This window comes from Ictidomys tridecemlineatus, unplaced genomic scaffold, assembly GCF_052094955.1.
Source record: "Ictidomys tridecemlineatus isolate mIctTri1 unplaced genomic scaffold, mIctTri1.hap1 Scaffold_42, whole genome shotgun sequence".
In the NCBI taxonomy this organism is placed as follows: domain Eukaryota; kingdom Metazoa; phylum Chordata; class Mammalia; order Rodentia; family Sciuridae; genus Ictidomys; species Ictidomys tridecemlineatus.
The window spans coordinates 969,215-995,372 of record NW_027522720.1 but is presented as its reverse complement, the minus strand read 5'-3'; the positions used below and the strand labels follow the sequence as shown (position 1 = coordinate 995,372).

At 44.3% G+C, this 26,158-nt stretch overlaps 1 pseudogene across 1 annotated transcript in view; it reads left to right on the top strand.

The window, feature by feature from the left end:
* The window catches only part of LOC144373551 (endothelin-converting enzyme 1-like), a 71,181-nt pseudogene that overhangs the window by 16,156 nt on the left and 28,867 nt on the right, over positions 1 to 26,158 (top strand). Inside the window, exons 4-6 of the transcript XR_013433179.1 lie at positions 12,062 to 12,765; positions 17,390 to 17,601; positions 25,918 to 26,039. The product of XR_013433179.1 is annotated as an endothelin-converting enzyme 1-like (transcript). The remainder of the gene's footprint in view (positions 1 to 12,061; positions 12,766 to 17,389; positions 17,602 to 25,917; positions 26,040 to 26,158) is intronic.

Genomic DNA, 26,158 nt, shown 5'->3' with positions numbered 1-26,158 from the left:
TGGTTTGCATTCTGAGCTATTTGTCCTTACCCCCATGCTACCTTCTTTGAGTAGCATTTGAATAAGATTTTTTTTAAATGAAGTAACTTTTTTTTCTATAGCTTTATTTTATTCATTTATTTTTTATGTGATGTTAAGGATAGAACCCAGGGCCTCACATGTGCTAGGCAAATACTCTACCACAGAACCACAGCCACAGCCCTTGAGTAATATTTTTAAATTAGGTAATATAGTATTTCTACTTTGTTCTTCCTTTTCAAAGTTGTTTTGAGTATTATAGGTCCTTTGCAGAATACAAATTTGGGGATAAACTTGTCCTATTTTACACAATAGCTTCTGAAGTTTTCATATGAATTGTAATGAATCAATTCTTTTCTAATCGTTTTCATATTTTATCTTGTAACTGCGATTTTATTATTTTGTGTTAGATTGTTCCCTGCTATTACACAAAAATACAGTTTTTAAAATTTGTACAAAGTAATTTTATCCTAGCAGTTTTGGTCAGGGTGTGGTGAGATTTGTTTTATTCTGTTTTTTTTTTTTTTTAGGTTGTTTAGAACTTTTCTACATGTGAGATATGGTCATTTTTGAATAAAGAGAGTTTTACTTTTTGCTCCTGTTATCTCTTCATTCTTTTCTTTAAAAGTATCTTTACTTCTAATTGATGCATCGTAATTATACAAACTTATGGAGTATAATCTGACACTTAATACATGTGCACAAATGTAGATAATGTCAGGGTAATTAGCTTCTCTGTCACTTAAGGCATTTATTATTTCTTTGTGGTAGGAATATTTGAAATTTTCTCTACTACCTATTTTGAAATATTTTCAGTTAATTGTTGTGAACTATAGTTAGGCTGTTGTGTTGTAAAACATTAGGAGTTATTTTTCCTGTCCAGCTGTACCCTTCTACCTGTTAATAATTCACTCTCTGTCTTCTTTTCCCCATGTCCTACTCAGGCTCTGGTAACCACCATTTTCTTCTCCAGTTCTTTGAGATCCAACTTTTGTTCTATATATGTCGAAGAACATATTCTTTCTGAGCCTGACTTGCTTCACTTAACATAATGTCTTCTTCTTCATCTCTCGTCTCACAATGGACAAGCTTTCATCCTTTTGATGACTGAATAATATTTCATTGTATCTACATATCACATTTTCGTTATCTATTCTTTTGTCAGTAGGTGCCTAGGTTGATCCTTTATTGGCCATTTTTTTACTGTCTTTGTGAAAAAGTCTGTGTCTTTCAGTCTTTTGAAAACTGGATTGTTTTTGTCTTGAGTTTTTGATTAACTGGTATATTCTAAATATTAGTCCCTTGTCAGATACATGGCTTGCAGATATTTTCTCTATTCTGTCAGTTATGTCTTCATTATTTTGATGGGTTTCAGTATCATGAAGAAGTTTTAGTTTATGATAATCCAATTTATCACATATTTTGTTTCCTGTGTTTGTGAATTGATAGCAAAAAATATCTTTTCCCAGACCAATGTACTGAAACATTTCTCTATATTTTCATCTAGTAGTTGTATAGATACGGGTCTTGCATTTAATTTTTTATCATTTTTTTGTAGTTTTTTTTTATATGGTGAAAGATGGGGATCTAGTTTTCATCTTGTGGATATCCAGTATATATCCAGTTTTTCTGGAACAGTTCAAGGAAGAAACTTTCCATTCCTCAATGCACACTATGGGTACCTTAGCCCAAACTGTCCACTGTTATTTGTGGATTTATCTCTAGGAACTCAATTCTTTTGTACTCTATGTTAACACCATGTTGTTTTGGTTACTATATCTTTGTAGTATCTTTTGAAGTCAGGTATTATAATACCTTCAGCTTTTTTTTGCTCAGGACTGCTTTGGCTATTTGGCACCTTTTGTGATTGCATAAAACTTTTAGTTATGTTCTGAGAAAACATATTTGCTTTGTTAGGAATAATATTGAATTTGTAGATTGATTTGAGTACTGTGGATATTTTAATAATAAAGATTTTTTTACTCCATGAACAGGAAGTGTCTTTCTATTTACTTTTGTCCTCTTCAATTTATTTCATCAGCATTTTGTTATGTTTGTTGTAGAGATTAGTCATTTGTTTAAACTTATTCCTAGGTATTTTATTTTTCCTTCTTTTCACTTAAGTTTGTAGGTATTGCAAATGGGACTATTTTATTGATTAGTTTTTTAGCAATTTTGTTTTTGGCATATTTAAATAAAAAAGCTACTGATTTTTGCTAATTGTTATATCCTACAACCTTAATGAAATGTATTCTTTTTAACAGTTCAGAAGAATCTTCAGTTTTTTCTATATATCAAATCATGTCCTCTATAAACAAAAATAATTTACTTTCTTCTTTCCTATTTGGGTGCCCTTTATTTCTTTCTCTTGCTTTATTCCTCTGCCTAAGATTTCCAATATTGTGTTGAATGAGAACAGTGACAATAGACATCATTATCTTTTCCTTCATCTTAGAGGTAATGATGTCAGCTTTTACCTATTCAGAGTATTGGTTACAATTTTGTCACATGTGGGCTTCATTATCTCAAAGTATATTTCTTCTTTATCTAATTTTTTGAGAGTTTTTATCACAAAGGGACATTGAATCTTATTGAATATAGTTTTTCTATCCACTGACATAATTAGATGATTTTGTCCTTTCTTCTATTAATGTATTACTGTGCTAAGTTTATTATTTTGAACCTCCTTGTATCCCTGGGATAAATTTAATTTGATCATGGCACAGGATATTTTTAATGTACTTTTGTGTTTGATTTGCTAACATAGTTTTGAGAATTATTGCATATTTGTTCATCAGGGATATTGATCTGTAATGATCTGAGTTTTGGGGGGAGAGCAGGGGGGGCAGGGATCAGAGAGAGAATTCGCAGCAGTTGATCACAGAGCCACATCCCCAGCCCTATTTCGTATTTTATTTAGACACAGGGTCTCACTGAGTTGCTTAATGCCTCAGCCTCCTGGGCCACTCGGATTACAGATATACACCACTGCGCCTGGCTATAGTCTGTTTTTGCTATTGTTTGTTTTTGCCTGGTTTATTTATCAGGGTAATGCTATCTTAACAGAGTAAGTTTTCAGGGGTTTCCTCCTTTTCATTTCTTTAAAGTATTTAGAGGAGAACCGGCATTATTCCTTCTTTAAATATTTGGCAGAATTCAGGCATGAAGCCATCTCATCCTAGGTATTTCTTCTTTGGTAAATTTTTGTATTACTGGTTATTGATCACTTCTGATTTTTGTCATTGTGATTCAACTTTGTTAGGTCATATGTATCCAGAAATTTATACTTTTCTTCTAGGTTTTTCAATTTATTCCTGTATAGTTATACATCATAATCCTTAATGATTCTTTGCATTTGTATTTCCTGATGTTATTTACTTGGGTCTTCTGTTTCTTTTTTGTTGTTCCTATTGTTGTTTAGTTAGTCTATATAGTAAAGATTAGTCAGTTTTGTTTATCTTTTAAAAAATCCCTTTTTTATTAATCTTTTGTATTTTTTAAGGCTCTATTTTATTTATTTTTGCTCAATCTTTGTTATTTTTTTTTCTTCTACTAACTTGGGGTTTGGTTAATTCTTTTCTAGTTCTTTAATTTACATCCTTAATTTGTTTTTGTGAAATCTTATTTTTCTAATGTAAGTACTTGCTACTATAAAAATTACCTATTTGTTCTGCTTTTACCATATTGTCATAAGTTTTAGAACATTATTTTTATATGTTTGCAAGAAATTTTTAAATTTCCCTATTGGTTAATGAAGAGAATATTTTCTAATATGCATATATTTCTATAGTCAATGTCTAAAATTCTTACTGTTTTTCTAGTTATATTTCATTGTTTTCAGAGGAAGATACATGCTTTGGCTTCATTTTTTTCAAATTTGCTGAGACTTATTTTGTGACCTAACATGCCTGTCCTGTGCTCATCATTCAGTATTGCATTATTCAGTCTCCATGTATTTATATAGTTTCTGTAGTTTTCTTGGCCAATGAATTTATTTTGTTATGATCTGATATGATGCAAAGAATTATTTTAGTTTTTGAAAAATGTTTTCAAAGACTTGTTTTGTGTCCTAAAATAGGGTTTACCTTGGAGAACATTTCATGAGCATCTGAAAAGATAGCATATTCAGCTGTTGTTGGATGAAATATTCTGTAGATGTCCCTAAGTCCATTTGATCTATAGTAGGTTTTATTTGTGTAGTGTCTTTATGATGTATCTATTGGAGAATTATATTGAAGTTACCATGATTGTTGTATTGGAATTTAATCTGAGTCTTACTGTCAAATATTGTTTATTTTGTCTCATTCAGTGCATAGGTATTTGGGGGATAATATTTTCAATCTTTATTTTTTCTTGTTGGACTTTTTTCTCTACCAGTGATCTTTTTAGCCACTTTTTTTTTTGGATTAAAATTTGCTTCTTTCTGATGTGAGAGTTACCACCCCTGCTTCTTTCAGGCTCCATCTGCATTAAATATAATTTTCCATCTTTTCATTTTCAGTCTGTGAATGACTAATATACTCTTCTAATGAGATTTATTCCTTTCCGAGATCTCCTTATTAAAACTTCTATCATCTTCTGTGTGTAGAATTTTCTATTTTTCTATAGTATTTGCTTAGTGGTCATGATTTCTTTTGTTTATTCTTATCACATAAATTTTTTATTTCTTCTTAGGTTCTGTCACATAATTACTGGAAATAGCAATCTAGGTTTATAATTACATTCTTTCAGGGCTTGAAACAATTTGTTCCAAGCCTTCCTGGCCTTTAGAGTTTTTGCTGAGAGATTTGCTGTCATTGTGACTGGTTTTCCTTTATACATGTCCTTGGCATTTCTGTCTTGTAGCATTTAAAAATTCTTTTCTTAGTCTGTATTTTTGGTATATCAGTGTCATGTATCTCTCTTGTTCTATGAGCCTTGTTAGGTCTTTTAATGTCCCATATTTCTTAGATACTCTGCTCATGTAAAGTATTCTCATTAATATTTTCTCTTCAAGGCCTAAAACTTTGTTTTCTACATCACCTAATCTATTAGTAAGAATTTCAAATGACTTTTTTATTTGATTGAGATTTTTATTTCCAAGATTTCTGTTTGGTGCTTTTTATGAATCTGTATCTTTAAATTCAAATGCTCTTTTATAGCCTACCTTTCTTCCTTTAGTTTATTTGATAGATGTTCTTTTACTTCAGTGATCATTTTAACCAATTTTTGAATTTTTAAAAAATATTTGTAGTTTTTGATGGACAATACCTTTATTTTATTTGCTTATTTTTATGCAGTGCTCAGAATCAAATCCAGTGCCTGACACTTGCTAGAGGAGCGCTCTACCACTGAGCTACAACCCCCGTCCAAAAACTTGTTGAATTCTTCATCTGACATTTTCTTGACTTCAGTGTCTATGAAATCAGTTATTGGAGAGGTGTGAATTTTGAAAACTATCTTATTACCTTGTTTCCTCACATTTTTTGTATTTCTGGGTTGATATTTTCACATCTGCTAGGATGATTATCTCTTCCAGTGTTATGTAAGGAACTTTTTAGTGAGCTGTTTCTCTTAATTGTGTGCCCTGAGTTGGGAATATGTCTATGTCAAAACTCACACCCAACATTGATTTTATATTCAGTCCCTCACACTGTTTTGAGAGGAGATACAATCAGCTGTAATCAATTCAGAACAAAGCCATATACTAATAAACCTTCAAAAAATATTCTGAACATGTTCTTCTCAATCTCTTTTATCTAAAAGTGGAAAGTGGAGTAATTCTCTAGCATAAGTTAAGAAATTAGGTATTAAAGAAAGTACATTGCTATTAAACTGTGGGGTCATGATGAGGAAAGAGGGAAAGGAAATGGCAGTGGAGAGACAGGAGTAGAAAACACAAAAAGAAAAAGAGGGAGATAATATAAAGTGAACAAGGGAGAAAGAGGAATGAGTAAATCCATTTAATTCATTAAATATATATATATTTATATATATAATTGTGTTAATGAATACAATATTAAATAATAGGGAGAAACCTAGCAAATCAATATAAAAATAATATCTGTGAAATAAAAAACTATTTTTAAATTATTTTTTACTAAACTAATTGAGATGGAGAGATTTCTTATTAGGCCTTCTGGATTTGAATTTCATTGGGTTTTGGCTCAAGGGCATTTTAAGTGGAATAAACCAGGTAAAAAAACATGGTCAGTGTTAAACTTATTCAGAGGTATAAGTTTCCATTCTTTAAGACCTTCACTCTTTATTGCTTCTTTTGCTGTACAGACATTTAGTAGTTTAATATGATACCTTTTTTTTTTGCTTTTGTTTCCTATACTATTTCTGTTGTTTTTTGTTTTGTTTTGCTTTGTTTGTGTGTGTGTGTGTGTGTGTGTGTGTGTCTGTGTGTGTGTGTGTGTGTGTGTGTGTGTGTGTGTATGTGTGTGTGTGTGCTTCTTAAAAATATCCTTGGCCATAGTAGTATCCTGAAGGATTTTTCCTGTTTTCTTTTAGTGGTTTCAGAATTTCAGATCTTACATAAATCTTTAGTCTATGTACAGTTGATTTTTGAAATGAGGTCTCATTTTATTCTTCTGCATGTGGATACCCAATTTCCCCAGCATCATTTATTTAAAACACGATTCATTCTCCCATGTGTGTTTTTCAAATCTTTCTCTAAAGTCAGTTGGCTATATATGCTTGTGCTTACTTCTAATATGTTTTGTTCCATTGGTCTTTATGTCTCTTTTTTGCCAATCCCAGGATGTTTTCATTACTTTGTAGTATTTGGGGGAAGAGGGGTACTGGGGATTGATCCCAAGTGCAATAGGTAACCACTGAGCCACATCTCCATCCCCTTTTATTGTTTGTTTGTTTATTTAAAGTTTGAGATAGGGTCTTGCTATATTGCTGAGGCTGGCCTTGAACTTGCAGTCCTCCTGCCTTCACCTCCCAAGTCACTGGGATTAAAGGCATCTGTCACCATGCCCAGCAGTTTTGTAGTATATTTTGAAGTGAGGTATTAAAATGCCTCCTGTATTTTTGTTTTTTCCCAAGGTTGCTTTGGCTATTGGGGGTATTTTGTGAACCCATGTAAATTTTAGTATTTTTTTTTTTTAAGTTCTGTGAAAAATGTCATTTGTACTTTGGTGTATGGATTGCTGTCTTGACTCTTATTTCAGGTAATTTTGATACTGTTGATGTATAACAGTGCTGCTGAAGGTGTGTGTGTGTGTGTGTGTGTGTGTGTGTGTGTGTGTGTGTTTTAAGGTTGATTTTGTCTCCTTCAACTTGATGAGTTAATTTACTACTTGTAATTGTTTTCTAGCAGAGAGTCTGGATGTTTTTTGTTTTTGTTTTTTAAATATATAAGATCAGGTCATTTGCAAACAGTGACAATTTGATGATGGCTTTCCACTTTGTATGCCCTTTATTTCTTTTTCTTACCTAATTGCTCTGGCTAGGATTTCTAGTACTATGTTGCAAATGTGATGAGAGAATGGGCATCCTTCTCCTTTGCAGTTGTTTATTTTTGATGCATTTCTTTTTTCATGATTTATTGTTAATTTATTTTCATAATGTTTCATTTAATTCTTCAGATAACTTTCCTTTAATTCTTTGGTTATATTTGTTAGAGCCACTTTAAATTGTCTTTAGTAAAGCTGGGCATATTAGCTTAGTGGTAGAGTGCTTACCTAGCATTCTGCTTTTGGTACTGGGGATTGAACATAGGGTTCACTTTACTACTTAGTTCTATCCGCAGCCCTTTTTACTTATTTTTTTTAATTGTGAGACAGGGTCTCACTATATTACTTAGGGTCTCGGTCTCCTGAGCTTTTAGGATTACAGGCATGTGCCACCACACCCAGTTTGCCTAGCTTTCTTGAGACCTATGTCTCATCAATCCTTATTATGATCAAAAGAGAAGATTCTTGGTATTTGACATGTGGGCCCACAGAGTCCTACAGTGTTTCAGATCCCGAGTATGGGCCATACTTTGCTGTTTTGTTTTTTGTTTTTCTACTGGTGGGGGGGGGAGCACAGAGCTTTAGCTTTTCCTCCCACTTATTTTCTTATAGAATGTATTCTTTTAAGTTGCCTTCTTCTGTGCTTATGAGTATTTAGTACTTGGATTCCAACAAATCAGCTCCCTGAGCATCAAAGCTGATGGTGTTCATAGGCATGCTCAACCTTGGCAATCTATTCTATCTTAGGATTTTTAAAGAAATCAGTTTCATGCCAGAATGCCATAGGCATCCATTCTTCTTATCCTAAGTTCACTAACTTTTTATAAGTAAATGTTTTTGCCTTTTTTTTTCTTAACTGATTTCCAGAGGACCAAAGTTGGGAGTGGAGTTGGTATTGGGTTTTGTTGTTGTTGTTGTTGTTGTTGTTGTTGTTGTTTTTAAAATATATATATATATTTACTTGTAGTTGGACACAATATTTTTATTTATTTTTATGTGGTGCTAAGGATCGAACCCAGTGCCTCACACATGCAAGGCAAGCGTTCATCCACTTTGCCACAACCCCATCATCCCTGACCCTGAGCTCTTTTTGATATTTATTTTGAAAAAGGGTCTTGCTTAGTTGCTAAAGCTGGCTTTGAACTTTTGATCCTCTGGCCTCAGTCTTCAGAATCACTTGGATTACAGGAGTGTGCCACCACACCTGGCAACAACCTCCACCTTGTATACGCCCCCTGCAAGGAGTGAAGAAGAATTTTCATTCTTCTGTTACACTACCTTCATGTATGAATATTTTGCCTCTTGGTATGGAAATCTAGGTTAAATTTTGAAGTTCTTTTTTGTGTTTTTATTCTTTAAAGTAAAAGATTCACTGTTTCTGTATTGCCTTAATGCCACCTTTAAAAGGAAGTCTCCTGTCATTCTTTTCTTGCATCCTTTGTAGTTAATTTCTTTTTACTTTGGTTACTTTTAGATGTTTCTACTACTGGTTGCTTTTACACTGTTCTGTTATGGTATTCTTTGTTATGTTTGTGATCTTCCTTTTCTTTCTTATTGTCTTTTCTTAACATATTATGGTTTTCTGTAGCTTCTTGAACATGTAGGTACTTTTTTTCATTTTTCTCTTTCCTTTCAGGACTTGTATTTTTTTATTGAATGCCTGACATGTTGGGTTTTTCTTTCTGTTTCAGATAGTTTTATATTATTACAAATATTACTTGTACTTTTTTTCTTGGACACAGTTATGTTTAATCTTTTCATACCTACTTTTAAGGTTTGTTAAGTGGACTGGAAGAGCATTTAGTCTAAAGCTAATTTTCTCTCCAGCATTTAGATAATAAATTTTGTACTCTATTCTGTCTCCTGTGAATTATAAGATGTTCCCACCCTGGCCTATCAGAACACAAACTTTCTACCCATGTGTTTTTGCCCCCATGCTCATTTTTTCTGGTCCTTCTATTCTTTCTCCATCCTAGGGTGGTTTCTTCACATATATACTCTCTACTACTCAGCTAAAGAGACCATAGGGTTCTTTTGCTGATTTTTAGAACCTTCTCTTTCTGTTTAGTTGTCCCTTTTGATCCTGCACCTTATATCATATAATCACCTTGGCCTTGCTGAAGTCCCAGCTCCTTCTCCACACTATTATGTCCTAGCTCTGCTTAGATTTCCCTGCTTACTATGCTGCCTGGCGTGTATAGAACTGGTCCAATTTTAAGGCTTACCTTGTGTTATCCCTTGTCAGGGATCACTGTCTTTTTATGATTTCCCTGAATCTGTAACACCAAATGAAACAGCATTTACTATTTAATGATTGATTTTTATTGAGTCTTGCCAAAGCTTTCAGCCTATTATTCTCATATAAACAAGAATTCTTTAATTTCATGGTGTTAACTTTAACTGATTTGTATTTTATTTTATCAGACCTTATATCAATTTGTATTAGATCTGTTTTAGCTTACTATTGATATATAAAAATTCAGCCATTCAAAACAAGTGCCAGTATAGTTGACAATATAATCTACCTCCCAGATATGAACAGTATGCTATGGATATCGGCCATTAATTTTCCAGAAGTATCATTCAGTTTTTTTTATTGATAAAAGCATGATGTTACTCTCTAGTGCTGAGAGAAAAAAAGATAGTGACAATGCACTTGAAAGGGTTTGGTCATCATTGACCAGAGGGCTGAGGGAGAGAGAGAGAGGCTGAGGTGGGCTCCCACAGGCTTCTGCCCTGGGATATGGATGTTTATGCCACCACTGAGGATTTCTAAGAGAGAGAAGCTGGTGTGAGGGAGGGAAGACCATAAAGTCACCTTCAGGATGTATTTGATTGTTCCTGGAACAGTTTCTGGCCTGAGGAAGCACTCAAAACATACTGTTAGATGTCCCAGTGAGGGGTCTGTGGAGGAATTGAAAAATTAGGACCTGATTGATATAACCTGAGGTCAAGAGAGGACATTTAAAACGTAGGCAAACGAAGACACAGAAAGTTTAGGAAACCTGTTCAATGTTTTCTAGTGAGTCAGTATTAACTGTCCGAACGAAATCTAGCTCAATCCCTTTTTCATTCATTGCTCTGGTCATACAATAATGATGCTTATATTAATTGTTTCATTTCTCCACATAGAGAGAGAAATGTCCTCGGACAATAGCAACACAATAACAATAAGTGACCAAATCATGTTTTGGTAGATCTTAGCATCTTCAACCCCAACCCAAACAAGCACAGGTTTGTGAAGAGGTTACCTTTGCTGTCCACTATGTTATACTGCGTTTACTGTGTTACAATAGGATACCAGCTGGCAGCATCTGGTGAGTCAGATATGGAGCTTGAGTAAAAGATGTGGCCATAGGGAAAATGTGTACAGAACTCTTCTTGCATACATGAACTTGGACCTTTGGGCTAAGGTTAGAATTAGGTCAGTGCCCTCCACTGAGTTGAAAGAAATTTGGGTTTTCTTTCTCCCAAAAAAGGAAACACCACATTTGACTTTGATGTAATTATATATCTTAGGCATCAAATTTATATAATGATTGTAAAACCCAGAGAGCTCAAGAGCCTTAAATGATATACTAAGAAGAATGTACATTTAAGTAAAACTAGAAGTACTTTACAGCACCCTGGCACAGTGACCTCTGAGAATCAATGCTCCTTTTCTATACTGAAGGGCACACACTGAAATATTCTCAAATAAATCTTTGAGGACACAGGTCAGAGATGTAGATAGCTCTGCACTGAAACTTGCCTGTGTGTCTTATTTGACAGAACAGTTCTTGTTTTCATTTTTTGTTTGTCTGCAGTACTGGGATTGAACCCAAGGTCTTGGGCATGTTAGGCAAGCACTCTTCCTAATAAGCCACATCCCCATCCCTTTTAATTTAATTTTATTTTATTTTAAGTTGCCAGTACTGGCCTCAAACTCACAATCCTCTTGCATTACCCTCCTGAATAGCTATGATAACGAGCATGTGCCTTCATACCCAGCTTTCATTTTCCTCTCTAATTGAATATGTTTTCAAATTAGTCACAATGATTTCACTTTTGGTTCTCTGTCCAGCAGGAAAGGTTTTATGTGATCCACTTAGCCAGCCCCTGAAGCTTTTGAGTTTACTAGTGCTGAACTTTTCTGACAAATTTCTACATAAGCAGTCAGTTACCAATAATATAATTACATGAAGCCAAAATATTCTCATGATTCAGCCTATACTGAAACCCTAAGAACTCTCTCTGACTTCCTCTTCCACTGGGTTGGTAAGAACACAAAGCCATCTCATATCCTAACTTCACAAAGCCTGGGTCTTAGGTGTGAAAATGAACATACCTGTTGCACATGTATCTGTGTTGCTGAGGTACAGTTGCAACGTTAAGCCAAAATGCTCAAAAATGGCATGTAAAACAATCTTCAACATCAGAGCCCTGAACAACCTGAGTGCATCTGAAAGGCCCCTGATGCATGGTGATTCATAGTGAGGACAGTATGAGCTGTCCTTTAGCACTGTGGTGAACACTAAATGAGACCACCTTTTATATATTGTCTATATTTGTGTGTGTGTGTGTGTATATATATATAAACAAATTTGAATTTTCAGGATGTTGTGAAATTAGATGGAAATAAACCTGCCCGAATCTCACCAGTAAAGACTCCAGAGGTCAAGAGTTATCCTTCCTGGTCGAGGTACCGTGGTAATCTCCTTAGCTTGGAAGTCCACAGGCATGGCCCACAGCTGTGGTCTTGAAGGTAAACAGACAGAGTGTCATGGGTAGCCAACTCTGGTAAGTTGTATTCCTATTCCCAACTATCCACTGTCTCCCCTGTGGGATTATTGTGCATCCAGCCCTTAGACATGTGGCTTTCTGTTTCTCTGAATGGGCAGAGTCCATGTCCTGTGTTTTGGAATGTGAATAGATGTGGTGTCTGAGTTGAAGCTTTAAATGTGCCTGATTGGATGGTTCCTACCCCCTGCCATGAAAACTATACAAACCAAATAAGTTCCATGATGGTTAAAATCTTTCCTAAACTTTCATGTAAGTATTAATTCATATCATTTTCAAAAAGTAGCTGTATGTGCATAGATATATGTGTGTCTCTCAATGTCCTCACCTGTAGAGGTGGGACTTCAGTTGGGTCTGAGTCTCCATCACACCTCTTCATGTGTCCTGTATCTCATATCTCAGCCCAGGGAGGTGGGCGGCATGGATGGTATGAAAGTCTTGGAACCAGAAGGACCAGCAAGTTCTCAGTTGGACAAGCCACGTCACTTCCCAGAGCCTTCGTCTTCTCTACTTTAAATGGGTAAGCAGTGCCCAATTTGGAGATGGCTCTGAGGAAGTACCTGGTGCCTGAGAGGACTTTCTCAGCTCGGTTCTGGGCACTGCTGTTGTTAGGACGTGGGACAGTTAGACAGGCTGCCACTGCCTGCTATCCTCAGTCCCAACAGACTAGTAACAAAGGCTTCTGTTTACTGTACACCACTTGTGGGCCAAACGTCTGTCATTTAAGTCTGTCACCTCCTGTCCTCCTCAGAGCACCCCTGCAAGGTGTGGTTGCTTTGGGTCCTTTTCCGTATGAGGAAATGGGCATAGACCAAGTAACTTGGCCAAGCTTACACAGCCAGTGGGGGTCTAGTGTCAGGTGGAGTGGAGAAGTGTGCACAGGCTGCTGGCTCCTGAGGGCTCTGGGGCCCAGGCCCTGCCCACCGGCTTTGTAATCAGGATGCACTCCGGAGCACACCAGGACCCCAGAGGAGCTCAGCTCTGTGACCCAAGGCCTTTGCACCGCTCTGTAAGTGGGTATGTCTGTTCCATCCCACATGGTGATGCCATGGGGCCTCTCAGGTCCTGCGGTCAGGAGTTCGAGGCTGGATCTCATGTCTAGCTGCGTAGATCCAGTCAGTGCCTCATTGCTCAGCCATTACACAACCCAACAGGGTGGATTCAGGTTACAACCAAGGCCAAGGGCCCACTCTCCTGTACCCCCATATCCTGCTTTCTGCTAGTCCACCTGGTGAGCAGCCCCAGGGGTTCCATCCACCAACTTGGTCACTCACCCCATCAGAGAGTTCATGGCTGTATTGAGCCTTTGCCACTGTGAAGTTGCTGACCTGTGAAGGTAGCCGTATTGGGCTGGGGTGAGGAGGGCCCTTGGGGGCCTGAGGAGAGGGCAGAGACTTCATCTGAGTCACCCCTGCATCCCTCTTGTATGGGACCCATATCATTCATTCATTCCACAAACGTGACAGGTTCTTACTCTGTGTCAGGCACTGAGCTAAGGGCCTGTGTAATACTTAAGAAATAATCACTTGATTATTTAACTATTTAATGGTTTATTGGCTTTTTACCAAATGTGCCTGGCCCAACAGGTGCTTAATGCCTGTTTGATTCATTAATTACTAATCTCCAGACTTCTAACCATATGTGCCTGGAATCGTGCCTGCATAACTTAACTGTGCAAACAGTAAATCAAATAGATGAAATTTTCTTAGAGATCCTGCACCTACTGGAAGAAAAAGTAGGCCCAAATCTTCATCATGTTGGCCTAGGAACTGGAAGTTGGAGTGAACCACAGAGTAGGAGGATTAAGCCTTTCTCTGCTGAGTGTGTGTACCTGACTGTGCAGGTGTGAGTTGCGAGTGTGTGCATGCAACTCTCTGTCAACAGGGCACATGCAGATCTTCCTCACCCTGAAGCTGCCACCTTACCTTGTCCTCACCGAAGTCAGTCCAGAACAACTGGCCAGTCAGTGTGGAGCCTGGCCAGCCCCGTTGCTCAGCTCATGGCCCAGGACACGGGGAGTGGGGCAGATTCAGCAGCCAGTGTTGCCTGCGACCATCCTTAGGAGTTTCTGTACAGAAAGTTTCTTCACCAGGAACCCAAAGGGAATCCCCAGGGTCAGCTCCTAGTGATCAAACCCAAAACAATTCTGCCAAGTGGGGCCCACACTGAAGAATCCTGCTTCTGCCTTGTGTTCCTGGCTCTCAGGGCCTCAGACAGATTTTCCCTGGCCTAGACCCAGGAGAGGAATGAGCCGGGCAGAGGATCAGTGACCCTGGGCCACCTGAGAAAGCAGTGGCCACCTCGGATGTTGACAGTAAACTCGTTACACAGCAGTAGGTGCTGACATTGGCCACGGATGCACAAACATCAGGCCAGTCAAAGCAGATCCTCTGGTGATTCTATAAGACCCACCGGTGAGTGATGTCTGGCCAGTGAAGTCATCAGTATATTTCAAACCATCTTTGATAGCACTATCCAGATGAACGCTTTCGATGTGGGTCTGGTTCCTGCTTCTCAGCTGACCACACATCCTAAAGGGAAGAAATATGAGCCCTGCTGCAGGTGGTGACAGGCACTGGGCAAGGCACTTTCATTCAGTCACTTGTTCATTCCACATATGTGTATTGAAGAGCTGCCGGATGCCAAGCACAGTGACAAGAAGGGGACATAGAGGAGCAAGGGAGATACCTAATCCACCCTCAAGCTCATTTCTAGTGCAGGAGGTGGACAGGGAGATATGGTCGTGACCCAGCACAGCCCACGCTGAGATGGCAAACACCCAGGCAGTTAGGGACCCAGAGGGGAAGAGGGTCTGGAAAGGTTTCCCTAAGGAACGGAAGCCTTGGATGAACAGGGTGGGAAACCATTAATTAACTAACCAAATATACATTAAGACCTGCTTGGCCAAGACTATTTGTTTAAAGATCGTCAAACCCTAGAATAGTTAGATAACCTAAAGGTCACTGCCCGGGCCCAGCCAGGAACCCAGGGCAGTGTCTGCAGAGGAGGCGCCAGCTGAGGATACCACCTGCAGGTCCGACTCTAGGTGCTGGTTTCTGCTTTTGTCTTCAACCCTGAGCCCCTCAGCAGTCTGCCTTCTGGGTCTTTCCACCAGCCAGGATCGTGCCAAGCTTTACTTCCTGTGGTTTGGTTGTAACAACAATAGGTATTCTTTTTCTTTCCCAAATATGAAGTTTTATCATAATAGTGAATAGGCCTTGTCAAGCCACACACAAGTTCTCTTCTGCCTTCCCCCATAAATAATCCTGTCGTCACTGTGGCTGGGGACTGGGACATGCAACTCTGAAACTCATGACGGAGCTCATCTGGAAATATTGAAAATGGCAGCTTCGGTCCTGCCGTAGAAGAGCTCTGGGTTCACGCACAGTAGCTCAGTAATTTTTAATTACTGCCTAATCTCAAAATTAAGTCACCCTGATTTTCTTGCTGTGGTGTGACTCCTCTGAGCCCTTCATCCACCTGAAGGACTTGGGTTTTGTCAGCTGAGGTGGATAAGCCCCCGGGGGACCTGCTCAAGACCCTCAGCCCTGCTGGTATTGTTTCTGAGTGAGCTGAAGGCTGCAGTCTTTCCTCCTCTCTAAAGATCAGCCTGGAAGCTCAGACCTGTCTGATGTACCCTGTGTGATGGGATCATGTGAGGTCTTCCTGTCGTCACTGTGAAATGGACCCTGGAAAAACTGAGGCTCAGAGGTTTTGTTTTTGGTTTTCGTTGGCAGTGCTGGGGGTTGACCCAGGGCCTTCGGTGGCAGATGCATACTGCCAAGCTGCGCCCCCAACCCAGGGTTGTACAGGAGGTCTCTGCACCAGATTTGAACCCAGATCTACCAGTCTCCAAAGCTACCCAGCCTCACTGCCTCCCTGTGTGTTGAAGGAACCAATCCTGCCAATCAGGCCACTTCAGCCTCTGCTATGGCCACCAAAGAGGAGACGGACAGCAGGAAAACATGGCCTTGGGGCTGCTGGGCCAGAACAGGCCAGCATTGGCTCTCAGCTCTCCTGTGAGGCTGGATGACCTTGATCTGGTCGCTCTCTCAGAGCCTCAGTTTCCTCAGGGATATCCCACCCGCATCTGACGCTGAGCAAGGTTTGAAAGACCGTGAACGTGGGTGGTGGTCCTGGTGCCCAGCCTGTTCAGGAAGCAGTCCCCCCTGTGGCCTGGGTGGCTCCTGTGGGCAGGCCATGAGCCTCTGGGTACCTGCCAGATTGGTCCTTTGCAAGAGCTCATCAGACAGCCTTGAGGCAGGGTCTGGCCCTTGCTCACACCTTTGGCAAACCAGCCTCTCAGGTTGTTTCTGTTTATTTATTTATTGTTTTGGTTTAGGGTTGTTCAGCCACCAACCCCCCCTCAATTGGGACAAGCAGCTCTCCTGCCTGGTGAGGGAATGGCTTCTCCCAGTCCTTTCCCTGTCCCTGAGTCCTGGTACCATATATCCACATCACCCAGTTGGCTCCTAGTCAACATTCAGTTTAGTTTTGTAAATAAGTGGCAGTTTCTCCTGGTGTGTTTTGACTTTGCTTATGTAACATGTGTGTCCCCAACAGAAAAGGGAAGGACTACCTCCTGTCTCTCCACCTCGCACACACTCTGTACTCAGCAAAGGGCCTCAGTATTGATTTTGTGGAGTAGCTGAGTGCGTGAATGAGTGGATAAGTGTGTTAAGCATCAGGGAATAATAAGAAGTTAGAGAATCTTTGTGGAGGAAGGGTTGATTAAGGGAAAAGCACCCCTGGGTGTGCTGGTGCCCTCCTGTAATCCCAGATTACGTCGGAGGCTGAGGTAAAAGAATAGGACATTTGAAGTCACCCTCAGTTTAGCAAAACTGTCTCAAAGTGGTGAAGAGCCCCTGGATTCAATCCCTAGAAAGAGAAAAAAGCACCTGGGCTCTGGGTTCTTTTAAGCCACAGAAGGGACTTTAGGCAACGGGCAGAAGTCTTATTTCACAAACCAGAAGATAATGAAGCTGCTGAATCCTTTCTTGTTCGGGGTCTAGTGACCATCCAGTTCCTAGTCTGTTCGGTCAGGGCAAGGGTGGAGCTTGTGTGCTGGGGCCCTAGGCTACCTGCGCTGCCCTCCCGAACCCTCCTCCCTGCCCATCACTGACTTTTTTCCCTTACCCCTCCAGGAACACCCCCAGTGTGCCTGAGCGAGGCCTGCGTCTCAGTGACCAGCTCCATCTTGAACTCCATGGACCCCACGGTGGACCCCTGCCAGGACTTCTTCATCTATTCCTGTGGGGGTGGATAAAGGCCAACACCGTGCCTGATGGCCACTCACGCTGGGGGACCTTCAGCAACCTCTGGGAACACAGTCAAGCCATCATCAAGTACCTGCTGGGTAAGCACCAATGGGGACACTAAGGAATGGGCTGCAGGGGACGCCACCTACTGCACCTGCCAGCCAGGCCTGGTCACAGGAGGGGCTTTGCCCTGTCACTCGCTGTGGGGCCCTGCTGTGTGAGTTATTCGTCTCTAGTCTCAGTTTCTTTGTGTAACAGCATTAATAACATCCAAACTGTAGAGTCGGTTTGTTTGAGGTGCTGGGAATCAAACTCAGACCCTTGCATATGTTAGGCAGGTGCTTTGTCAAAGTTTTGAAACAGGGTACTTGCAAAATTGGCCAGGGTGGCTTCAAATTTGCAATCCTCCTGCCTCAGCCTCCAAAGTAGTTGAGATTACAATCATGCAGGGCTTTGAGCACTACAGAACACACTGTGATGCGTCAGCTCGTCTGTGACATATACCAGGCACACAGGAGCTGATAGCTGTGGTCATTTTATTTTGTGGCTTCAGGATGCAGCATCGTCCTTGGCTAGCATTGACTGAGTTTTGAAAGCTGTGAGCAAATGGAGTCAAGGCTGGACATACCACATCAGACTTTAAGGCCCAACGGAAGTTCTAACAGCTTATCGGAGAGTTAAGTTGTCCACGTAGGCAGGGTCTTCCGTGGCCTCACAGACTCTCCAAAGTACTTTTGACTTTGGGGTTGATGGTTTCATCCTCAGATTCCAATTCCCCACCTGCCTTGTGTGCAGCTGGATTTCTGGTTCATGTTGTTGAATTCCCATCAGCCCCATGGAACCCAGAGGGAGTTGCAGCGCCAGGCTGCACCCCACTCCTGACTCAAACCCCTTGGCAGTAGGGACCTTTTACTGCTGCCCCCTGCTATCCCCTGTCCTGGGACCCTAAATGCTGGGAAGGGCCAGATTATGAAAAAAACAATCCATGCAGCCATGCTGGACAGACCTTGGCTTTGACAAATGCTCATTAACTTTTTGAAAACCACTCAAGACACCCAAGGTAGGTAAAATGAAGAAGCTACCTGAGAGGGGACAAATCTTCTCAAAAGGACAGTCATCTCCTTACAAGACAGAAATGATTCTAATTTGACAATTATGAAATCAAGGCAGCTGGGGCTCTTGGTGAAGGTGGGAACATGTACACAGGTGAAGGAGTCCTTGACTCACTCGTGCCTCGTGCTGGGGCACAGCTGCCACCAGGTAAAACCTGCCTGTCCTTTCTCCTTGACCCGGGCATTTCCTGGGTGGGATGCCCCTCAGCACCCAGTGCAGCGACAGCCTCCTGCTGGCCCCCCAGGGATGGAGCAGGGTGGTACTTGAACGTGGAGTGAAGGAATCTGCAGGCCAAGATGGCCAAGTCTCAGCCTGAGATGGCCCCGGGCCATCTGAGGCCACCAAAGGTGTCTTCCAAAGGGGGTGCCGCCTTTTGTTTCAGATCTGGAAGCTCAAGTGGCAAATATGTCTGTGGTTTCAAGGCTACAACTCAGGACAGTCCCTTCCCCAGAGCCCAGTGACACAGCTGGGGCCTTGGCAGGACCATAACGAAGCAGTGGGTGGTCCAGACACGTATCGAGGTGGGCTGGGTTCAGTGCCGACTCTCACTGTGGGGTCTGGGCCAGTCCCAGAGCCTGATTTTTCATTGACACACTGGCAACTGCGCTTCTCCAGGTTATAAAATTTAATGGGAAAATATGAGTAAAGAGCTCTCCTCAGTCTGCATGTGGTGGTTGCTCTTTGCGGTGGTAGTACTCTCATTCCTCACGTTAATCCCCACACAGGACTGTACAGTTCACAGAACGCTTTTGAACTGTCATCCCATTTTATCCTGTAGGGTGGAAGCTGGGGAGGTATCGTTCACCTCATTTGATAGATGAAAAAACTGAGGTTCAGAGAGGTCCTCAAGATAGGCTCATAGTTGGCCTGATTCCTGGTCCTGTGCCCTTTCCCCTGTCCCATGCCCTCTCCTCAGGTATAAGGGACAGACATAGCTCCCTTGTCACTGTGTTGAAGGGAGCACAGAACACTGAGGGCTGAAGGAGAGTGGGAAGGACACTGGCAGTTTTTGAGTGTCTGTTATGTTTTAGGCTGTTTATATTTACTGCCCCTTTAATTCTCATTAACATCCTGGAACTTAGGGATTATCGTTCCCATTTTACAGATGAGGAAACTGAGGCTCAGAAATGTGAAATAATTTTGCCAAGAACATACCTTCATTCCAGAATGGAGTGGGGCTGGTGCTCTGGGGGGCAGATAGCATCGAGGGGGGGAGGAAGAAAGATGGGCAATTAGGCCCAGAACCACTCCTTTTGCTTTGTGGTCAAGGGCGCTGGCCTCCCACTGGCCTGGAGCTGATTCTTACTGGGAGGACCTTAGACCTGTGCCAAGATTGGATCCATCCTGTCCTGTTCCCTGTACGGTGGCAGGGCTCATGAGGAGTGGCCTCCAGGCCTGGGCTGTAGCCTTACATCACCGTGTCCCTGAGAGTCCCGTTGTACATGGAAAGCTGCTCTGAGCTGGGCACAGAACAGCCGGCACCAGGCCATCAAACCCTTGACCCCAGGGCCAGGGGCTGATGGTATCAGGAGGCAGACCAGAGAGCTGCCAAGTCTGGTGGCCTTGGCCTGCGATCTTGGCCGTTGCCAAGTGACCTGCTTCTCTCCACTGTAGCTCCAGTCTCTGTGAAATGGAGGAGCCAGTGCCACCGGGAGTGAGGCTGCTGTGACACTGACTGGCACGTGTGGTTCAGAGGGCCACGCACAGGGCCTGGCACCCACCGGGGGCTCAGCAGGGCATAGGCGCCCTTCTTGGTGGGGTGGGTTCCAACCGGACTTCATCCTGACAAGCTGTGTGACTGCAGAGGGCCACCAGCCTCTCAGGCCTCAGCTCTCCACCTGTGAAGTGGCGTCTAGCTCATGTGGTTAATCAGGATGCTCTAAGGGAAAGAATCTCTGCTTATTTTATTTCTCAGGGAAGCACTGACGCGGACCTGGCTCCAGAGCAGGCAGTACAGGCACGTCCCCGCCACCAAGGCCTTGGGTTACTTCATTTTATTCCCATGGTACATTCAAGTAGGCACCAGTATATTCCCATTTTACAGACGAGACTCACAAAGACAAAAGAAGTGTATTTCCCAGGAAAAGGTAGAGCTGGGATCAGCTATGGGGCCTCAAAATTTCTGTCCTTTGTCTCCTGGCTCTCCTGAAGTCAGATTCCCCACCGACAAGCCCTGAGTGATGCTGCTCAAGAGTTTGGCTGAGCAGAGCCTCCGGCCTCACGGTTCCCATCTGCAGTGGCTGCTTGACCAAGCTTTGCAGGCCAGCCAAGCCCTGGCCTAGGCATGACTCAGTACTGGGATCACCTTCGCATCACACTGACCAGAGGCTTGGAAGGCACATCCTGGGGTCCCGTCCCCATCAGGGTTACTCCTGGGGATTAGTCTAGAACAGCCCCTCACCTGTGGGCCTCGATACCTGGGGCCTTGTTACCTGAGTGGACACTGGAACAAAAGAGAGTGCTCAGGCTCCTCTGAGGTCACCCGGAGCAGACTTCTTTCTAGATGGACAGAGGAAAAGATATTTGCAGTGCCGGCAAGGATAGCGTCCACTGGTCCAGAGGACAGCAACTACCATCCATGTGCCAAGTGAGCTTGGGCAAGCCGTGTGTTTCTTTCATGGGTGAATTCACCCCAGGCCCCTCAGGAAATCCAGAGACCTGGAGCAGGTGGGCTGAACTAGGCCCGGGGCCACTGTGGTGTGTCCTCCTTGCAGCCTGCTGGCTGGAGGGTGCGACCTCAGCTGTTCAGAACACAGGCGCCTCACTGCACTCTTGCCTCTCCCCCAAGAGACATACAAGCACTACCTTGTGGACTTAGGGGAGACAAGAGTGTGGCCTCACCAGTTACAGGGGCACAGGCCTGTAATCCCAGCCACTTGGGAAGCCAAAGCAGGAGGATCACAAGTTCGAGGCCAGCCTCAGCACTTTAGCGAGGCCCTAAGCCACTTAGTGAGATCCTGTCTCAAAATGAAAAATAAAAAGGGCTGGGGATGAGGCTCAGTGGTTAAGCGACCCTGGGTTCAGTCCCAGGTACCCAAAAAAAAAAAAAGTGTGACCTCACATCATCGTGGAAGCCAACAGACAGGCCCCTCACTCCTTAGCCTGGCCCTTGCCTGAGGCTTTCCCACTGTGCTTGGATCCAGTCTCTAGAGTGCCCCCACCCGGCCCTTCAAGACTCCTTCGACCCACTGCCTCTGTTGAGTCTTCCAAGGGCTTCTTAGGGCCTGAGCTCGTACTGCCAGGTTTACTCTACAATATCTACAATATCATATATATATATATATATATATATATATTTGCATAACAAAAAAACGTAATGCAAGCTTGTAACAATTCAAGCAATACCGGGATCATAAGGAAAGTTCTCAGCCTCCTTCCTTCTATCCCAAACACCAATCTACACATGTACGCTATTCCAGCAGCATGAGATGTGTCCACGTCACTGATCTGGCAACGAATCAGGTCACCCTGTGTCATCACTCATGGTTTTGTTTTTAGGTTTCCCGCATTTGCTGTTTCATCCTCCTGCCCTCTGTGACAGGCTGTGTCTCTGAAATGCTGGCTCCATGCGGGGCACATTCTGGGGACAGGGCTACTCTGGGGTCCCAAGGGCATAGAAAGTTTGGCAGCCTGAGACCAGACCACAGAGTTTCCAACTGCCTGGATACTTCCTTCTTGGGGCCCTGAGTTCCAGAAACTTCCCCAAAGTCTCAGGGAAAGCGGGAGCTGATAAAGAAGGCGCCTTGTTCTGCAGGGAAAAAAAACATAAGGATACCATGTGTTGTTGCCATTCCTGGTGCCTGCTGCAGGCCAGGCCCTGCACCGAGATCTCGTGGACAGCCCATGGGGATTCAGCATCATCCTCACATTTGGGAGACAGGGAGAAGGTTAGGCCCAGGGAGGGGAGGGGAGGTGCCTGCCTGGGAGGGCAGAGCCCACAGTGGCTTGGGCTTCCTGGAATTTGAACCCAGGCCACTTAAGCCTCTCTGGGGACCAGCCACCCCTGTGTGGGTGTGGCCGTGTGTGTACATCTCATCCTAACAGTTCCCACTGCGGCTCTTACTAGTACCACACCCAATTAATAGGTGAGAGGTTGGGTAACTTACTGGAGGTCGCACGAGTCAGTGGCTGAGGCCCAGGGCAGAGGTCCACTCGGGGGTGTGGTAGAGATCCCCAGGTGTCTGAACCTGAACTTCAGACCGACGCTCTTCACTTACCACTGGTTCCCGGGCTCCACATTCTGGTAAAGGCAGTTGCTTGCCCAGGCTGAGGAAGCCTGGCACCGTTCCTGACACTCTCACCCCTCCTCTGCTGGCCCACGCCCCCATCTTGGCCCACCTGATCTACTCCAGTGGCCTTCACCTGGCCATCTTGCTTCAGCACTTATCCCTGGAGCTCTTGAGTGAGGAAGGAGAGGGGTGGGAGAATCCGGGGGCCCCAGGAAGCAGAGGTGGGAAGAGGATCCACCAGGGCTCCTGCCCCAGCCAGAGCTGAAGCGGGGTCCAGGCGTGGTGCCCCTGGAGGGGGCGCAGCACAGCACACACCTGCATTTCCTCTCCATGCAACTCCTGGGAGGCACCAGCCCCATCACCCTCCTCCCCTGAGGTGACATCCTGCCTTGTTAAACACAGACGCCGAGCTCCCTTCTTTGAGCACATGTTGCTGAAGGCCTACTTTGTGCCTGTTCAGGTTTTGGGGACACAGGGATGACTAAGACACAATGTGGGGCGAGACAGCCCCACTCCCGCTCCATGTCAGCCTCCTCCTGCCCAAGCAGGGCTTCCTCTGGCCACTTTCCCAGGCCTCTCCCACCATCCTCTCATGGCTTCCGGCACCTTCTCTTCATACTCCCCTGTGTGGAATCAAACACTCTTGTGACTTTAGTTGCCATCTGTTCACTACTGGGCTGCCAGCTTCCTCGGACAGATCCGTGCATCTCCACACCCAGCCTGGTGGCCACCAAAAACCCACAGCTGTGGGAAAGCCAGTGAGTAGGATCCCAGGTTGCTGGAGGAACTTTGAGCTTGGTTGGGGAACCTCTCAACAAAGGAGAGAGGGAGGCCATGCTTGAAGGCAGTGTCGTTGACCTCCAAGTGCTAGGGAAGGAAGGGACAGGCAGCCTCAAGCTGGAACTCATAATGTGCTGTGATTAGCACAGCCAGGCTGTTCCTGGTGAGCCTTCCGTGGGCCTCTTATCTGGGTGGCCTTGGGCTCTGGAGGAGGGAGATGCCAGGCCCTCTAGCTGTGCACAGAGCACCTCCCCTAACAGTGGCCCTGGCATTCAGGGTCATGACTGGAGCCAGATGTGGATGGTGAGGTGCAGCTTCTGGGCCTGGCAAATGATGACAGTTCTCCTGCTTGTCCTTCCAAGAGCCTAGCTGCTGGGAAGGGAAAAGCATTGCCACAGAGCTGAGGCCACTGGGGTGAGGGACTCCCCTCTGCCGCCCCATGCTCTGCTTCCTGAGTCGGAGGTGTGGCAGCAACCCTAGCTTGGCTCCCTTTCCCTCCTTTGTCCCCAGGAAGCCTCACACAGGTGTCTCCAGAGCCCAGCAGCAGCCCTTGGTCTCCAGGGCAAGGCTTGCCCCTCCTTGTTCAAGCCCCTAACCTCCATCTCTCATTCAGGGCCTTCTCTTGGCTCTGACCTGTCTTCAGTCCAGCCCGCTGAGTGGCCTTTCCGGGGCTACCTCCCAGATCTCAGCTAGACTGGGCTTGATGCCCTCTGACCAGTGATAACCATGGTGCTATTTATGCCAGAATGGAGGGATGGGGAGTCTTCTGGGTTGAGAACTGGAGAAGCTGATTAAAGACTGGCCAGGAAGTGACTCGTGCCCTTGGCACCCAGCGAATGCCACACACTTTCCTTCTAGCAGCAAGCCCTTCCTGCTTCCTTCCTTGGCCCCACGCTGTCCACTCCCTCCACCCAGTGCCCTTTGCCCTGTTTCTACCTGGAGACCGCCTTTGTTTCTCTTTGAGACCCAGCTCCAATAGAACCTCCTCTGGAGGCCCCCCCACACCCAGGCAGAGGGGGGTGCTTCTCTGTGTTCCAGAGCCTCTGCAGTGTTAAAGCACTTTTGTGTGCTGTGTTCCTTCCTTGGCACATCTATGTCCCCGCTAGACTATAAGCTCTTTGGGGATAGAGAGCAGGTCTTAATTTTGTGCCCAGAGTGCTGAGAATGTTCTGGAAGGAGCAACATAGGAGAGGTTCTGGGTAAAAAAAATAGACTGAGAAAGTATGGAAGCAAGTGGGGTTTTAGCAGGGTCCCATGCCGAAGCCTCCTGGGGTTGAGGACATTGTTGTCTGGCCCCAGAGTACCCACAGTACCTGGCACAGAGCAACCCTTTGCTCTGCGTCCCATGGATGGATGGGTCGATAGAGGCCCGCGAGAAAGGTGCCTATGGAGGAGGTGGGTTTGGAGAGATCTTGGGAGAAAGCAAAGGAAGAGGTTTAAAGTCAGAGAGCAACTAATCTGAGAGAAGGACAAGTGGCCAGCCCAGGGTGGGAGCAAGCTGGACAGATGGACGCAGGGGCCAGGAATCTTACGTGGTCTGGAGTGGAGCTCTGAGACAAACATGCAGACCCAGAAGCCCCAGCACATAGTAGGTCCTGGGGACCTGAGTACTCAAACTCGTCAGGTACAGATGGGGACCTTCCGTGCTGTGTTCACACAGGAGGGTGGCCTTCAGCAGGCGGCTCTGGACCAGGGGCTAAGGACAGGGGGGATAGGAAGGGAGTCTGCGGGTGGGTGGGTGGGTGGGTGGGGGTCTGGGAACCAAAGAGGATGAGGTGCTGCTGGCCTGAGTTGGGGAGGGACGGGGAAAACAGCCCTTGGAGTCGTCTGCAGGTCTGTTGACTACGCCTGGCCCCCCGAGGAGGAAGCAGAAAGTCAATTCACAGTGAATGAGGCCTTTCAGGCTTCACTCAGCCCCAGTGTTTCTCACAAGGAAAGTGAGCTGTGATCTGAAGCCGAGACATGGCTCTGTCCCAGCACCAGGCAGGGGAGTTCCTGCCACACGTTGGCTGGCAGGGATGCAGACTGTCTTGCTGGGTGGGCCCGGGCTGCCATGCCAGGGACAGGTCCTCAGGCCTGATCAGCAGATGGGCAGAGACAGGGCATGCCCTCCTGATCTGCACCCAACTAGGATGGGGGCACTCATACCCGCTGGGGCTGGCTGCTCCCTGACAGCAGCTGCCCTGACGGCTTCACAGTGGGGAGCACCGAGGCTCCAAAAGGAACTTGCCTGGGGATCCCCAGCAGGTAAATGGGGGCTTATTCAATATCTGCTATCTCTTATCCTTCTAGAAAATTCCACAGCCAGCTTGAGTGAGGCAGAAAGGAAGGCCCAAGTATACTACCGCGCATGTATGAATGAAACCAGGATCGAGGAGCTCAGGGCCTAGTCCCTGATGGAGCTGATTGAGAAGGTGAGTCCCTGGGACACACTCTGGCCTCCCTCCTGCCGCGCCTCCTGCCAGCCCCTCTGGCTGCAGCTCTCAGGCCCACTGGTGCTCAGCCAGCCCACACCTCCAGCCTCCGCACCCAG